Source organism: Sorex araneus, chromosome 5, assembly GCF_027595985.1.
Source record: "Sorex araneus isolate mSorAra2 chromosome 5, mSorAra2.pri, whole genome shotgun sequence".
Taxonomy (NCBI): Eukaryota; Metazoa; Chordata; class Mammalia; order Eulipotyphla; family Soricidae; genus Sorex; species Sorex araneus.
The window spans coordinates 43153555-43170678 of NC_073306.1; positions in this window are offsets into that span (position 1 = coordinate 43153555).

Genomic DNA, 17124 nt, shown 5'->3' on the forward strand with positions numbered 1-17124 from the left:
AGAGCAGAGCAGAACCAGCGTGGAGGTCTCCGGGTCCAAGAATCTCAGACGGTGCCGGGCTGCTTGGCGGTGTGGAGCGAATAGCTGCTTGTTGCCTGGCAACAGCAGCTGTGCCAGATGTTTTCTAACTCCACAGTTCCGTGGGAATCAGGCCACCCAAGTGCTCAACCTCAGGCTCAGACCTCAGAGGGTAATGTGTCTGGCTGGAGGGGCAGAGAGAAGGAGGAGGAGGAGGGGGGGAGGGCTTCTCCTGTCCCAGCACTGACCAGGTAAAGGTACAAGATGTTCCTGCAGGGGCCTGGAGCCCCTCCTGGCCAGCCCAGAGATACTTCTCTGACTTGGGGTCCTGCCCACAGGATTCCTTCTCTCCAGGCAGCAAATGTGGAGGGGAAAACCCTGGGAGGGCCTTCTCCTCTCTACTGGGAAGCACCTGGGCTGATCGCTGGCTCTGCCACTCACTGGCTGTGTGTGTGAATTTCGAGTCTCTCCACCTTCTGCACTGGTTCCCTGGCCCATAACATGGGATTAATCCTGCCCGCCTCTCAGGCCTGTGGACCGAATCCATGAACTAATACCTGGCCCCAGGCACAGAAGCAGGTCCTCGGGATAGATCTGGGGCTGTCAGTATCTTCTGTGAACAGCACAGTCCTCCCAGTGGGGTGTACAGAGAAAGGGGTCAGCCTGCAGGGTAACCCAGCAAGGAACAAGAGTCTCAGAATGCTGTCTCGGGATGCCCCTGGGGGCCCCAGCGGCTTAGATTGAGCCTTTGAACCAGAGATGCTCTGGAAGTCAACATCCACCTTGATGTCCTTGCCCTTCTCACTTTCTTTTTTTGGGGATCAGGGGGAATGAGGAGCCAGGCCTGGAGAGAGAGTACAATGGGTAGGGAACTTTCCTTGCATGCAGCCAACCCAGGTTAGATTCCTGCCACCCCATCTGGTGTCCCAAGCCCATCCAGGAGTCATCTCTGAGCACAGAGCAGGAGTAGGTCCAGAGAACCTCCAGTGTGGCCCCCAAAACAAAAACAAACGAAGAAACCCACCAGGAGAGGTCAGAGTGAGAGTACAGCAGGTAGGGTGTTTGCCTTGCACAGAGCTGACGTGGGTTCAATCCCCAAGCATTACCAGGAGTGATTCCTGAACGCAGAGCCAGGAGTAAGCGCTGAGCATCACTGGGTGTGTCACCCCGAAACAAAACAAACAAAAAACAAAACACCAGGAGCCAACACAAAGCGCTCTACCTGGCAGTGCTTTGAATATTTATGACGCTGGAAGAGGGAGCTGTTCTAATGCCTCTGGATCTGGAAAGAAGGCTGAGAAGAGGGTCCTGAGCTTGCCTGAGGCCACCCTGGGAGCCAGTGGGAGAACCAGGAGGGGAACCCGCACTCTCTGGCTCCAGTTTCTGTTCTTCGCTAAGACTCTGGCTCCCAATCCCCTGAGCTGGGACTCAGACTGCGGTACCCCGGCCCGAGAAGTAGTTTCCGGAGACCAGGCAGGTGGAGGGAGGTGCCAGGAGCCAGGTGGTGGGGGGAGTCCGGCCCCCCAGCAGGGCCCGGGGAGGCGCCCGCGGTGGACGGGGCCCCGCCCGCCTGGTAACCGACCTGAAAGTATCCCGGCGGGGCCAGCGCGCACTTCCTGTTTTCAAAAAGGGGAAGTCCTGCCGGCAAGTTACCTTGAGTCATTTGTTTCGAGAAGGAAACCTCGCAGGAGTCTGGAGGTGGCAGGAGGAGGGCTTCTGAAAGAGCGAGAGGGAGGCAGAGAAGGCGGGCGGGAAGGAGGAAGAGAGAGGGGGAGGGAGAGAGAGAGAGAGAAGGAGAGAGAGAAGGATGGAGAAGGCCTGGGTGCTTTCTCTCTCGGACAAGGACACGTTCCCTCGCAGGCCCATAATTTCCTTTCTCACTCGGGAAATAGGACAGTGATCTTCACTTCACCTGTTTGTCTAGTGTCATCTGCTTCTCCAGTCTTAATGTCCCAGATGGGTGTCTGTAACCACAGAGCTGGGATACGTAACCGCACTGCAACAGCAAGAGTTGGAAGGGGCTTTATATTCAGAGCTTAAAAATACACAGGTTTGGGATCAGGCCAATAGCACAGTGGGCAGGGCGCTTGCCTTGCACGCAGCAGCCAACCTGGGTTCCATGCTTGTTACCCTCGAGCCTGCTAAGCATCACTGGTGTGCTCCCCTCCCCCCCTCCCCGCCCCCTCCAAATACACAGATTTGGAGCCAGTGAGATAGCTCCAGGGCGTGGTGGAGCACTTTCCTTCAGGCCCCACAGCCCTGTCCTCAGCACTGCTCGAGTGGCCTCTCCAGGCACCCAGACCTCCAGAAAGGCTCCTAATTTTATTTTTATTGTTTTTATTTATTTTATTTTGGAGCCACACCTAGTGGTACTCAAGGCTTTCACCTAACTCTGTGTTCAGGAGTCACTCCGGGTGGGGCTCAGGGGATCTTAGATGGTGCCGGTAATGATCCAGACTGGTGGTTGCTTGCAAGGCAAGTGCTCTAGCCCCTGTGCTTTCTCTCCGGCCCCAAAGCCCCTGCTAAAAAATTATTTTTGCTGGTCTAATTCAATCCTGCCTTCATCACCTTGTAGCTCTATGTCCCCGGGGAAGCAAGTAATGGCATCTCTCTGTGTTTCTCTGCCCATAAAATGTATGCTTGTCTTCCTCCTCTGTGAGATTGATGGTCTCCTAAACTGGTTTTAAGGATTAACCGAGATATTATATATCAAGTGCTAGGAAACTTGGGCTCAGAGCGAGCCCTTAGGTATGTGGTCTCTGAGTCACCATACAACACACACCACACACACACACACACACACACACACACACATACTTCTCTCTTGTTCACCTCTGCTGGGGCTCTGTGTTATCCAGGGTTGACTTTGCTCAGGACAAAGCCCTTTCGAGATTGCTTCTCTCACACAATGGGGCCACACACATAGTTAGTTATTCAAATAGAAGAAAATTCTATTTATAGTTTTAATAATTAGAAAAATAGTCGATGGCAGAAAAAATCCTTTTGCCTTTTATCTTTTTAAAATTAAATCACCATAAGATGCACAGTTACAAAGTTGTTTATGATTGAGTTTGTCATACAATATTCCAACACTCGTTCCTTGCACCAGTGCACATTTCCTACAGCCAGATAGAAAAATTTTTAAGAAGTTAAAAAGAAAACAAAGAGAAAGAAGAAAGAAAGAAAGAAAGAAAGAAAGAAAAAGAATAGAAAGAAAGAAGAAAGAAGAAAGAAAGAAAGAAAGAGAGTGGGGCTGGAGCGATAGCACAGCGGGTAGGGCGTTTGCCTTGCACGCGGCCAACCTGGGTTCGAATCCCAGCAACCCATATGGTCCCCTGAGCACCGCCAGGAGTAATTCCTGAGTGTAGAACCAGGAGTAACCCCTGTGCATCGCAAGAAAGAAAGAAAGAAAGAAAGAAAGAAAGAAGAAAGAAAGAAAGAAAGAAAGAGAAGAAAGAAAAGAAAGAGAAGAAAGAAGAAAGAAAGAAAGAAAGGAAGGAAGGAAGGAAGGAAGAAGAAGAAAGAAGAAGGAAGGAAGAAAGGGGCTGGAGCGACAGCACAGCGAGTAGGACTTTTGCCTTGCACACAGCCAACCAAGTTCGATTCCCAGCATCCCATATGGTCCCCTGAGCACCACCAGGAGTGATTCCTGAGTGCAGAGCCAGGAGTAACCCCTGTGCATGCATTGCCAGGTGTGACCCAAAAAGAAAAAAAAAGAGAGAGAAAGGGAAGAAAGAAAAAGGAAAGAAGGAAGGAAGGGAGAAAGAAAGAGAGAGAAAGAAAGAAAGAAAGAAAGAAAGAAAGAAAGAAAGAAAGAAAGAAAGAAAGAAAGAAAGAAAGAAAGAAAGAAAGAAAGAAAGAAAGAAAGAAAGAAAGAAAGAAAGAGGGGCTGGAGCGATAGCACAGCGGGTAGGGCGTTTGCCTTGCACGCGGCCGACCCGGGTTCGATTCCCAGCATCCCATATGGTTCCCTGAGCACCGCCGGGGGTAATTCCTGAGTGTAGAGCCAGGAGTGACCCCTGTGCATTGCCAGGTGTGACCCAAAAAGCAAAAAAAAAAAAAAAAAGAAAGAAAGAAAGAAAGAAAGAAAGTGAAAGAGGGAAAGAGGGAAAGAGAGAAAGAAAGAAGAGATTACCCAAAACTTCGTCAGGCAAAGATAATCACTGTTGACAGTAGGTTCCCTTTCTGATTTCTCCTTAATGCTTGTGTCACAGGATGTTAAATGCAAGTTTCCTGTCAGTTTGGCTTTGGGGCAGAAGTAATGAGTGCCAAAGACCACCCAGGTTGCACAAAGATGGAGAAACCAGTTCTACCAGCTATAGCCCAAGGCCCAACATAGGTTGCCCAGGAGAGAGTTGTGTTGTGGGAAGGAAGGAGGAAGAGGAGAGGCTACTTCGGAGGGATTTCTTTGTTGTCAGTTTTTTATGGGGGATTGGGGGTGTCAGCCTAGGTGCTCCCAGCTCTGTTGGGGGGAAGGTGAGAGGGTGGGGGTGTCACTCCCAGCAATGCACAGTGGTAGCTGGAAAGCAAGCCCAGGCCACCCTCAGCCCTTTGAGCCATCTCTCTGGCCCCTTAGTATCTTTTAGAGAGGATTCTTGATCCTTATTAGTCCTTACTACACCACTGGGGGGGTGTATCTCCTCCTCAGTTTGGGGTGTAAAGACTTAAGAAGGGCAAGTGTAAGGCAATAGCCCATTTTCCCACCACCCTCTACCCCTCCCACCCTCACCCCACCCCACAGAGATCTTACCATGCTACAATGCACAGGAGTTACCTTTCTCCCCATTGACCAGAAACATCTTTTACTTGGTCTGTATCTCCTCCTCCTGTAAAAAAAAAAAAAAAACAGTTCTTGATAAATGTTTTGGTGAACCAAGGGAAAACAGCAGGAACTGTGGAATGAAAGGTGCTGCAGAAATAGTACAGCAGGTGCTTGCTTTGCATGCAGCTGACCCTGGTTAGAACTCCCGCAGTGCATATGGTCCTCTGAGCATCACCAAGAGTGTTTCTGGAGCCTACAGCCAAGAATAAGTCCTGATTCCACTGAGTGTGGCCCCAAACCCAAAAACCAACAAACAGAAAAGTGGAAAGAACAAGGATTTTAAAAACAGCCGTCTGAGTTCACACTCTCTTCCCTCTGCCACTTGGTAGTTATATGCTTTCCTTGTGGATGTCACATCATCTCTCTAACCTGTATCTGTTCTACAAAATTTTGAGTGAAATGAGATCAAGCACTCACACCTAATGTTCCAGGAGTACCGCATGAGTGAAGACTTCCTTCCTGAGCAGTCTCAGCTCAGATTGGAAATTCTCAGCGGTCTTGACGGTTAGCAATCTCTAGGGCCTGGTTTCCTTCTCTGCTCATTTCTCAGTTCTCATCAGCATCAGGTGAGGGAGATGGCTCGAGGGAACGGATGGAATACAGGTGTTTCATGTGGAGCCCCAGTTTCAGTCTTCAACACCAAGCCACCTAGTGTGCCCCAAAAACAGAAAAAAAAATCCTCATTCTCTTCATATCAGCTGTTGGTTACAGCAATTTACAGATATTCCATGACCTCGTCTTATTGCAGGTAACTTTTTTTTTTTTTTTGCAGGTGACTTAGGTCATGTGGAGAGCAAAGGAGATAGTAGCCTTGAAGTGGGGCTTGCTACCATCTTCCTGCCAAATCCATCTCAGGTTACCCGGGAAGTGCCTGGAAGAGTCAGGACTGGTAAGGTCTATTGCAGAATCCTACGTGGTATGAACACTAGTGTCCACCGGCTCGACTGGGCAGCCATCAGACTGTGCCTGATGTCCACCTGATCTCCACAGTGAAGAAACTTGTCCTCACCCCCCCCCCTTTTTTTTTCTTTCTGGGTTACACCCGGCGATGCACCGATGCACGGGGGTTCCTAGCTCTGCACTCAGGAATTACCCCTGGCGGTGCTCAGGGGACCATATGGCATGCTGGGAATCGAACCCGGGTCGGCCGAGTACAAGGCAAACGCCCTACCTGCTCTACTATCACTCCAGCCCCCATCCTACTTCTTAGTGAACCATGGAATTCAGACTGAAATGACAATTTTCTCTTGCAGGGAAGGATTTCAGGAAGATGAATAGTGAAATAAGATAAACATCTGTTTAGGAAATGGGAGGGAGGAGAAAGAGTGAAGAACACTTCAGTGGGGAGAGAGCTGAGAGTGGCTTCCCAAGGGGAAATGTGGTGAATCCTCTAAATGGAAAATGTGTCCACCTTGTATCTGTAGTTACTTTTAGAGGATATGTCAAGTTTCAAAAAAAAAAATCTGTTGCTAGGGGAAGAGCTTAGAAATGTTGATTGGGAGCTGGAGGGATAGCACAGTGGGTAGGGCGTTTGCCTTGCACGCAGCCGACTTGGGTTCGATTCCCAGCATCCCATATAGTCCCCTGAGAACCATTAAGAGTAATTCCTGAATGCAGAGCCAGTAACCCCTGTACATGGCCGGGTGTGACCCCCCAAAAAAATAAAAGAAATCTCGATTGTCCTTAATATTCTTGTTATTCTTGCGTTAATATTCTTGCCATTGTATCAACATTCTGTGTGTGTGTGTGTGTGTGTGTATTAGGTCACACCTGGCGATGCACAGGGGTTACTCCTGGCTCTGCACTCAGGAATTACTCCTGGTGGTGCTCAGGAGACCATATGGGATGTTGGGAACCTGGGTCAGCTCGAGCAGGGCAAATGCCCTACCCTCTGTACTATCGATCTAGCCCTGTATCAACATTTTTATTTCTTTTTTGGGTCACACCTGGAAATGCACAGGGGTTACTCCTGGTTCTGCACTCAGGAATTACTCCTGGCAGTACTTGAGGGACCACATGGGATGTTGGGAATCGAACTAGGGTCAGCTATGTGCAAGGCAGACTCCCTACCCGCTGTGCTACCACTCCAGCCCCGGTGTCAACATTCTTGATATTCTTTCTTTTATTCCTCACCAGAGACTCCAGTATTTCAAAAACTTTCACACCTTTTAGGTGGATTGATTTTAAAATATGGTGATTTCTTCTTTTCTTTTCTTTTCTTTTCTTTTCTTTTCTTCTTTGGGGGTGGAGTAGAGGAAGCTTACCCAGCCATGCTCAGGGCTTATTCCTGGCTTTTCACTCAGGGATCACTTCATCAGACTCAGAGGGATCATGGGGTGCTTGGGATACACCCCCAGGTTGGCTACACTTAAGGTAAGCAACTTACCTGCTGTATTATTTTTCCAATCATGGTGACTTTTCTATTTCACATCATCAGGATCTCACCTGACTGCCAGTAGTCACACTGAAATCTCAATAATCTCATAATCAGGTGAGGTTTACAATTTCTTTCCATGGAATGGGGAAACAGAGACCCAGGAACGGTAAATCACTTGTCCAAGGGCACAAAGATCTGAGAGTTGAGGACGCTGTGTTTAATCTTCCTGGAATGAATTAATGCTTATGAATGTATGCTTAGCATACAGTGTGTGTACCAAGCACTTGAAATTAGTGACCCTGCTCTGGCCCCAAGAGGAAGAGAGACACTTTAGCTAAAAACAGTACCTTTAAGTGAACAGTACGTGCCATCTCAGGAAAGGCCAGACAGGATGACAATTCCTTCTGCTGGGAGCAGTAGGCTCGAGAGAAAGGCCAGCCTACATCTCTATGGCTTGAAGGCAAATCACTTCCTCTCCATGGGCCGAATTACTTCATCCACAAATTGGGAATTATGACAAAAGTGGCACTTCTCATATAAGTCCTATGGGGAATAATCAAGCTCATGCATGCCCACAGTGTCCACACAGCATGTCTACAAGTAAACACTTAGTAGATTGCAGCTGGTGCTTCATTATTTTAACTGAGATTTGACCCAACTGAGATTGCCGAGTGTGACCCAGGGACCTCCTGACCCCTTGAAAGTTACCCCTTGGGTTAAGTGTGAGCAACCTTTGAAAAACCTCTCCAAAACTACTGCAAGGAGAAATCGAGGAGATTTTAGTTCTTCCCCTGTGGGTTCTGCTTCAGACTAGGTATCTTTCACGAGCTTGATACTGAAATGTACATGAAAAGTGCCCATTTCCACTGACACTCCAGCCAGAGCAACCTCAGTGAGTGCAGGAGATGACTTTTTCATTGTTGCTTGGGGGCCACACCCAACAGTGCTCAGGGCTTACTCCTGGCTCTGTGCTCAGAGATTTACTCCTGGAGGTGCTTGGGGAACCATATGCAGTCGAGGGGATCGAACATGCAAGGCAAGCACCCTACTACCGACGGCGCAATCTCTCCAGGACAACTTGCCTCTTTTTTTTTGCTCTTTTTTTTTTTGCTTTTTGGGTCACACCCGGTAATGCACAGGAGTCACTCCTGGCTCTGTACTCAGGAATTACCCCTGGCGGTGCTCAGGGGACCATATGGGATGCTGGGAATCGAACCCGGGTTGGCCGTGTGCAAGGCAAATGCCCTACCCAGTGTGCTATCACTCCAGCCCCAGCTTGCCTTCTTTGGAAGGCAGACAGACATATGCGCTGAAAGGCCTTGGAGAGGCAGAGCAGCAGGTCAGTGTGTTCGTGCCCGTGCCCCTGTGCATTAAGGAGGCTCCACTGTTCACTGCAGAACCTCTGGACCTGTGGGGGCGTCACCCTCTGCACTCCTCCCCACACTGCTAAGAGCTGGGTGTAGTCCCTGAGCACCACTAGGTATGCTCTCTCCAAAGAAGAAAACAAAAACCCAAAATAAAAACAAAAACCAAACCGAACCTACCAATATTTGATGACTGGTTATTGTGGGCACCTGGATACTAGAACGGCCTCTTTCAGTTCAGCACCCAACTTCTCCCTGTACACTCAGAGTCTAGGTGTTCTCTCTCTCTCTCTCTCTCTCTCTCTCTCTCTCTCTCTCGCTCGCTCGCTCGCTCTCTCTGTCTTTATGTGTGTGTGTGTGTCTGGTGTCAGGGATAGGACGTAGGGTCACATGCATGCAAGGCCCTAGGATTATTATTATATATATTTTTTGCTTTTTGGGTCACACCCAGCGATGCTCAGGGGTTACTCCTGGCTTCAGGAATTACTCCTGGCGGTGCTTGGGGGACCATATGGGATGCTGGGATTCGAACCCGGGTCGGCCGCGTGCAAGGCGAACGCCCTACCCGCTGTGCTATCGCTCCAGCCCCGGCCCTAGGATTTTAATCATTATGAAGCAGACTCAGTTTGAGGGTTCCAGGAGCTGAGTCAGCAAAGTTGGTAAAACCTGATTAAAATTCTGAGAACTCTAGAGTGGAGTGAAGCCTCACCCAAAGTACATGTTTCTGTTTCTGTCATCTGAAGCCAGGGATCAGGGTGTATCTCTCTCTCTCTCTCTCTCTCTCTCTCTCTCTCTCTCTCTCTCTCTCTCTCTCTCTCTCTCTCTCTCTCTCTCTCTCTCTCTCTCTCTTTCTCTCTGTGTGTCTTTGGGTCACACCCAGTAGTGCTCAGGGCCTATTTCTGGTTCTGTGTTTCAGGGATCACTCCTAGAAGTGCTCAGGGTACTATAGACAGTGTCGGGGAACAAATCCACGTGGGTCACATTCACATGCAAGGCAAAAGCACACCAGCTGAACTCACTCTGACCCTCACCTCATTTTATAGGTTAAACCAGGATCCTAGTAACATCGAGAGCTCCTTGCCTGTGACTCAGACTGAGAATTATTATTATCATTTTTGCCAGGTGGAATGCCTTGAAAAACCCTTGCTTGGCTTTCCTCTGCTCACAACCAGTCTTACCTTTTTTTTTTTTGTTTGTTTGTTTTTTGTTTTTTGGGTCACACCTGGCGATGCACAGGGGTTACTCCTGGCTCTGCACTCAGGAATTACTCCTGGCGGTGCTCAGGGGACCATATGGGATGCTGGGATTTGAACCCGGGTCGGCCGCGTGCAAGGCAAACGCCCTACCCGCTATGCTATCACTCCAGCCCCAGTCTTACCTTTTGAATCACAAAACCTCAAGTCTAGCTGCTTGAGTTCTGTGATAAGACAAGTCCTTGTCTGCTCGTGGCAGTTGTGTAACCTTTCACTGGACAATTACATTAGCACAACGGTGGATAGTTCCCGCTATAAAGAGAGGTCCTTGGGCCATGCCCCAGCCAGCTGCAGCCCAGCAGTTATCTGTCCTTGGCAGCTTGCTTCTCTGCTAGTATTTTTCTTTATTTTTTTCTGCTGGGGGTGAGGGCTTGGGTCATAGTCAATGGTACTCAAAGTTTACTCCTGGTTCTGTGCTCTGAATCACCCAGGTGGGCTCAAGGATCATATGGGATGCCAGGAATCAAACCTGGCTCAGCTGTGTGCAAGGCAAGCGCTTTTGCTCCACCTCCGTTGTCCTTCATTTTTCTTTTTTTGTTTGTTTTGGTTTTTGGCGTCTTGCCTGGCAATGCATAGAGGTAACTGCTAGTGTGGTGCAAAGTAAGGGTTGCTCCCAGGAGTGCTGGAGGGACTATGCAGTGCTGGGAATCAAACTCAGGCCTCCCGCAGGCCAAAGCATATGCTCAGGCTTTCTGAGTCATCCCCCAGCTTCTGCTAATGCTTGAAGTTCATGAGCTTTCTGGAAGAAATGCTATGTCATGGCAATCTAGTAATGTTTAGCATTGTAAAATGCTGAATGATGGCTCTGGGATCATCTAAGTTATCCAGCTTGTCTTTCATTCTGTAGAAAACAAAGTGGAAGCCTGGAGGAGACAGTCAGGGTCCAGAGTCACACGGCTAGACGGAGCAGAGTTGGGAGCAGAAGCTGGGTCCTTACTGGGTGGCTTTGGTTATAATGTGCTCTGTTTTGTGTTTTACATGGCTCTGCGCTTAGGAATCACTACTGGAGGTGCTCAGCAGACCGAATAGGGTGCTGGTGATTACACTCAGGTTGGTGCGTGCAAGTCCGGCACCTTGACCATTGTACTTTCTTTCTAGCTTTTATCTTTAATTTTTTTTTTTTTTTTTTGCTTTTTGGGTCACACCCGGCGATGCACAGGGGTCACTCCTGGCTCTGCACTCAGGAATTACTCCTGGCAGTGCTCAGCGGATCATATGGGATGCTGGGAATTGAACCCAGGTCGACCACATGCAAGGCAAATGCCCTACCCGCTGTGCTATTGCTCCAGGCCCCTTATTTTTAAATTTTTATTTACTTATATAACTTTTTTAAAATTTTTATTTTTATTTATTTTTTGCTTTTTGGGTCACACCCAGCAATGCACAGGGGTCACTCCTGGCTCATGCACTCAGGAATTACTCCTGGCGGTGCTCGGGGACCATATGGGATGCTGCGATTCAAACCCGGGTCGACCGCGTGCAAGGCAAACGCCCTACCCGCTGTGCTATCACTCCAGCCCCAATATAACTTTTTTTTTTAAATGCACCTTGTGCTACTCAAAGACAACTCCCAGCTCTGTGCTCTGGAGTTGCTCTGGGCAGTGCAGGGAACAGTGTGGCACTGGGGGTCAAACCCTGACCCCTGAACGAAAGGTCTTCACTCAGCCACTTGAGCTATCTCTCTAACTTCTTGTGCCTTAAACGTTTTTTTTTTTAATTTATTTATTTAGTTTTTGGGCCATACCCAGACTGCTCAGGGTTTACTCCTGGCTCTGTGCTCAGGGATCGCTCCTGGCAAGACTGGTGGACCATATGGGGTACTGGGATCAAACCCAGGTCAGCCGTGTGAAGGCAAACACCCTACCTACTGTACTATCTCTCAGCATCCTCCATGTGCTTTAAATTACCATATTTCTAGGGGAAGTTGTGTTTTTTTTTTAAATTTCCAGAGATGGGAGGAAAAGAAGAGATCACATCCCGCTTAACTAGAAAAATCTTGAAGATGAACTAAAAATACTCCGGTTCCCGTGTTCCCGTGACAGCCTCAGTCAGCTCTTCCGCTTCCCTTTCCACAGCTCAGCCCCTCCACTGGGGGCCTGCTGTTGCCTCCTGCTAGTGGACATCTGCCTTGTCCAGTCACTTTCTCCATCCTGGCTCCCAGGACTTCAATTTTCCTCCCAGGAATTATTTCACTGAAGTCTTAGAGGTCGGGGGCTTGACCTAACCTCCTAGCCTGCCAAGGCAATGTTCGATGGGTCCCTCTCTGGCCCTCAAGTGGGCCCTGAGAGGACGGGAGGAAACGCGGGAGGCCAGACCTGGTGGTTGGTACTGCGACCCTGGCAGCTATCCTGCAGCCCTCGCCAGAACCCTTGGTTCCTGCGCATTAACCATATCCAGTCCACAAATTCTGGCCGATTCTCTGAGTCCTGGGTAACTTAAAACACCCAGGAACCGGAGAGATGGTACTGGGGAGTTAAGGTGCAGGCTAAGCTCAGTTCTCTCTCTGGCAACATACCGTCCCCTGAGCGTGGAGCCTCGCCAGGTGCCGCTCTGGAGTCCCTCACCCCAGCCCCCCACCCTGTCCGCCCACGCACTGCCAGCGTGGCCCAAGTAACCCCAAGCACTGCAGCACCGCCTCCTCAGGCCCTTTCACTGTTCAGTTTCACTGTTCAGCTCAGTTTCCTGAGAATCAAGAATCGCCGGGAAAGGCCCTTGGATCTAAGTGCAGCTTGGGAGGCCTCCCCACAAAACAAAACAAAACAAAACAAAAGACAGAACAAACACAATTCCTCAATCATTTTAGGAACAAATCCATCTGCGAGCCCCCACTGTTGCCTCCAAGCTCAGAATTTTGGGATGGAAAATTCACTGCAAACCATTTTTCAAAGTATTTTCTCATTGAAGGTTATACTCCTAAGAGAGGAGGTCCTGTACGAGGCCTATGACTACATCTGACCCATGAGGATGTTCAAAAAATATCAGACCAGGCCTTGCATCGAACCTGCTGCACTTGATTTCCAGCACATTGCTCCCTCGAGCAAGAGCATCACCTGTATAGCCCTAGAAAACCCCTGCTTCTGGACATCAACTGGAAGCCCCAGAGCACTGCAGGATGAGTCTGGCAGTACTGGGCATCACAGGGCTTGAGCAGCACTGTACCCAGCAGCCCTAACACTGAACCAAAGGCCAGGCGGGCTGCCAAATACCACTGAGAATGGCCCTTAGGCCCCTGACCACAGTTTGGAAGAGCTGCCTAATTTTTTGCAATTGTTTTTGCTTTGGGGAGCCACACCCAACAGTGCTCAGGGCTTACTCCTGGCTCTGGGCTCAAGGATCACTCCTGGCAATGTTCAGAGGACCATATGGGATGCCAGAGATCAGAACTGGGTCAGCTTCAGGCAAGGCAAGCACCCCAAGCACCTCTGCACTATAGCTCTGATACAGCCCCCCCAAATATTTTTAAGAAAAAAAATTTAAATCAAACCAACATTTCTAAGTGTTGGGAGATTAGATTATACATTAAAACCTGGATCCGTGGTTTTCTTTGCCAGTGCAAAATATCTGGCAACAAAGGACCCACATGCTTGCAAGGAGCCCTCTGGACTGACACTGAAAGCAGGGCCCCTGCTACAGGGTTCCCTTCTGCTCCCAACCCCACTTTGTCCTCCTTATTTATTTATCTCTCCTGGGTGATGACTGAGGATTTGCAACCCTGTGAGCTTTGCTAAGAGGCATTTCAGTACATTTCCACCCTTCCTTGCAGCATTATAACAACGGTCTATGGATTCATAAGGGACATCCTAGGCAGAAGGTACTCGAACAATCACTTAAGTATGCAAGTGATGGTTGGTCCCCAGAAGGGCAAGGACGAGGAAGAGTTAAACTGGGGTGTGGAAACAAAGGCCTTAATTCTCTCATAGCGTTTCAAGCAGGGTGACAGTGCTTAAAGGCGTGCATAGGGAATACACACACAAACACACGCGCGCCGCCCCCTCCCACCCCCACCCCCCGTTTTCTCAGGATTCACAAACACACACACGCCAACACCGTCTCCATTCAGCCCCGTTTTCTCATGCGGCGGTGGGCACGGCTGGGGAGACGCCAGGGAGGGACCCCCGCGGCCGTGGGCACGCTCGACCTTGACGGGAAAGCACTGCGGGCGCTGCGCTGCGCTGCGGCGCGGGCGCTCGGCCGCCTTCCCCGCCCCGGTGCCGCAGTGGCCGGGGCGGAATCCCCGCAGCTCGTCCGTGCGCCCCCCTCCCCCCGCGCCGCTGCGGCACGCGCGGGGCGGGGGCGGGATGGCGGGTGGCGCGAGGCTGGGGATGCCCGTCTTCCCTGAAAGACCAGGAGGGGAGGCTGGTCACGTGGAGCCGCCAGCCTGCGTCGCCCGATTGGCTGCTCCCACCGCCCGCGGCTCGGGTTTCCCGGGACCCCGCAGTCCCCTTCTCTGGCAAGGGCGAGGGGAGGCGGGGGTGGACGCGGGCCCAGCGCAGAGCCGGGTGGTGGGGGGCGGTGAGTCGACTCTCCGCAGTGTGCAAAGCTGCCAGCTCCCGGGCAGCTCGTCCGGGTCCTCACTGCCGCTTGGGAGGTCCGGTCCTGGTCTGCGGGAACACAGCCCTCCTCCCTCCTCCCTCCTCCCACCACCTGCTCTGTTCCTCTTCCGAGAGCTACCTGCAGGCCAGCTTTGTTTGGACTGGCAGAACGGGTTTCTGTTACTGGCTGCAATTTTGCTGCATACAGCCTAGCTGAAGATGAGGAAGATTACAAGTAGAAATCCCATGGATATCTCAAGCCCCACACATCCTAACCGACCCCATTCCCCCGCCCCGCGCCAAGTTTTTCTCCATTATGTCCCCAAAGTACCCCCTTGTGTCTCCTTCTAGTTTTGTTGTTTTTGTGTAGTACACGGATTCAAGCCCAGGCGCTCTCGTATGCCAGGCATATCCTCTACATCCGCCCCCCGCCCCCCATCTCTGTCTTAAACAAGAACCCAAGAGCTTCTCCATCTTCTGTCCTCCATCAAAATCTATTAAATTTTAATTTACCTCCAAAATAGTTCTCAGACCTCAGTCCTTGGTATAATGCAGCACCCTAGTAAATATCCTGACCGGTGACTATGCTTATCTGTGCGGTGGGACCTTGGCTAGTTCCCTCATTGCTGATTCACCGACACAGAATCAGTCTAATAATAGGTCAGGAACTAGGTGTATGCTGGGGGCTTGGGGAAGGGAGAGAGAAGCTGATTTCAAGATATACACACATTCTATTTCCACACAAGTCTATCTTCAAGAATATTTGCGGAATACACAAGCAAACACGCCCTGAGGCCATTTCTATTTCAGGTCCTGTGCAGGGGGCGGGGTGCCAGATGAATAGCACGCCACCGTCGTGATGTAGGTGGAAGAAGTAACTCCCACCAAAAGTGGTGGGTTCCCCAGGTGGTTCATGAAAAATGTTACAGGTCACCAGATTCCTGGCTATCTTGCCAATTATGTTGCAGGTAACTCAGGTGAAGTGGGGAGTGAGGTAGCCTGCAGAAAAGAGTGCCTCCACATCTCTGTTCAACCCACAGTGGCCACCTGGGGAATTGTCTGGTGCGGGTCAGGACTAGTAAAGTCTCCTGCATCTACATGGTATGGACCCTAGTGTCCCACAAGTCCCACAAAGGCAGCTGTCAAGTTGCATCAAAAATCCCCTTGGTCTGCTGGAAGCAGAGATTGGTTGCTAGACCTGAATTCTCAGGAGTTGTGGACTCAGGATGGAGTGAGGAAAAGTCAGTCCTCACCTCTGCCCATGCTTTCCCTGGAAGTTCGCCTACTCATGTTAAAATTAATTTTAGGAGGAAATGAAATAGTGAAGTAACAGTTCGCTCGAAAGAAATCTTTTTGTTTTGTTTTGGGGTCACACCTGGCTGGCTCAGAACTTACTCCTGGCTCTACATTCATAGATAACTCATAGTGGGTTTAGGGGACCAAATGGGGTGCTGGGGATGGGACCTGGTTCGGCCAATGTGCAAGATAAGTGCCCTACGGGTTGTACTATCTCTCTGGCCCATAATTTAAAGAAATTTACCTAGAGAAATGTGAGGGTATAAATATGTGCTCAAGAGAAAATACAACTTCTTCAGAGGGAAAAGCAGAGAGCAAAGATCTCAGGCTGAGATGAGGGTCAATCTTCAGAAGGGAGGATGAGCACTTAGTCATTTGGGGATGGGGTTACATCTGGATATTGTCCCTTAATTATCCCAGTCTGGGATTCCTTACACAAGTAGGAGTTAACTGAGCCTCTCATGCAGAAAAGTGGTGAACTTCTGATGGTTCATTCTCAAGTTCTTTTATTGCTGCCTTTGTCCATGCAGTCTTGGGCCTCTCCTCGCAGTGATCCAGCGTCCTCTGGACCTGCAATTTTGCATCACAAAGATTTTCTAGGCTCCTCAGATGGCTCCTGTATTTCAAAGTTTTTTGTGTCACCGGGCTGATTTGATTTCCAACAGTACATTCATACATACATACATACATACATACATTATATATATATATATATAACCAGAGCCCCCCTATCTCTCTGCCTACAACAATTTCTTTCTCTCTTTGCCTGGGGACTCCCAGGCTGACACTTTGACTAACCTCAACAATAGACTGATGTTGGAGGGGTCAGCTCTGGAGTTTATACCTGTCTTGGAGTGAGAAGAATGTAAGACTTGAAATCTGATGATCTGGCTTCCCAGGCCAAGTTTACTTGCTTTCCAGCTGTGTGATTGTGTCTCACTCTCTGAGACTTGTTCATTTTTTTTAAAAAGGGGGATATGGGGCTGGAGTGATAGCACAGCAGGTAGGGCATTTGCCTTGCACGTGGCGAACCCAGGTTCGATTCCCAGCATCGCATATGTCCCCTGAGCACCGCCAGGAGTAATTCCTGACTGCAGAGCCAGGAGTGACCCCTGTGCATTGCCAGGTGTGACCCAAAAAAGCAAAAAAAAAAAGGGGGGGATAATAATAGCATCTTAAAGGGCTATTGAGAGAAATGAACGAAGTAAATGAAAGTACTCAGTGCCAGGTTTCACGATGTTGGGTGTAGATGGGTGTAAGCATACTTTCTATTTTCCCTGGAAGAGACCAGTTGACATTTGTTGAACCAAAGTAATTAATAATAGTGTTCCCATTTATTCCTAAAAGTGTCCTGGGTTTGGCAAGTAAATTATACATGGCCATCTTAGTACAACGTGTGATACTAGAATTATCTCCTTAGTGCCTTGGGGTTACATAAGAGGTAAGAAGTGGGTCAGACTGT